Here is a 394-nt window from a genome sequence, read left to right as displayed (position 1 = left end):
TGCCCCAGGACTCCACCGAGGACAGTACCCGTGTGCACACCTACACGCATGTCCACTTCCGTCTGGGTTTTTTCACAAACATATCGGAGCATAAGTGAGAAGAATATGAGCCATTTGGACTGTCTGCTTTATAGTTGTTTAATTAATTTGATTTAATTACAATATCTACATTAATATTTGTTATAAAAATTTTAAAATACAAAATAATAAATTATAGATTTTAAATATATATATATACATATTATATTTTTTTATTTCATATAAATGTATATATTCACATGAAAAAAGTATATTATATTTTGTATATTGTAATTGCATATTTTAATAATATATCTAATATATTATTATATATAATTTTATTTTATATTTATTTTAATTTATATTTTATATACGT

General features: G+C 22.3%; 1 pseudogene; it reads right to left on the bottom strand.

The window, feature by feature from the left end:
* LOC107697087 (adenylate cyclase type 3-like) overlaps window positions 1–394 on the bottom strand; it is a 16,556-nt pseudogene that overhangs the window by 8,471 nt on the left and 7,691 nt on the right.

The sequence above is a fragment of the Sinocyclocheilus anshuiensis genome, unplaced genomic scaffold, assembly GCF_001515605.1.
Source record: "Sinocyclocheilus anshuiensis isolate Anshui unplaced genomic scaffold, SAMN03320099.WGS_v1.1 scaffold38, whole genome shotgun sequence".
In the NCBI taxonomy this organism is placed as follows: domain Eukaryota; kingdom Metazoa; phylum Chordata; class Actinopteri; order Cypriniformes; family Cyprinidae; genus Sinocyclocheilus; species Sinocyclocheilus anshuiensis.
This window is presented reverse-complemented; position numbering and strand designations above follow the sequence as displayed.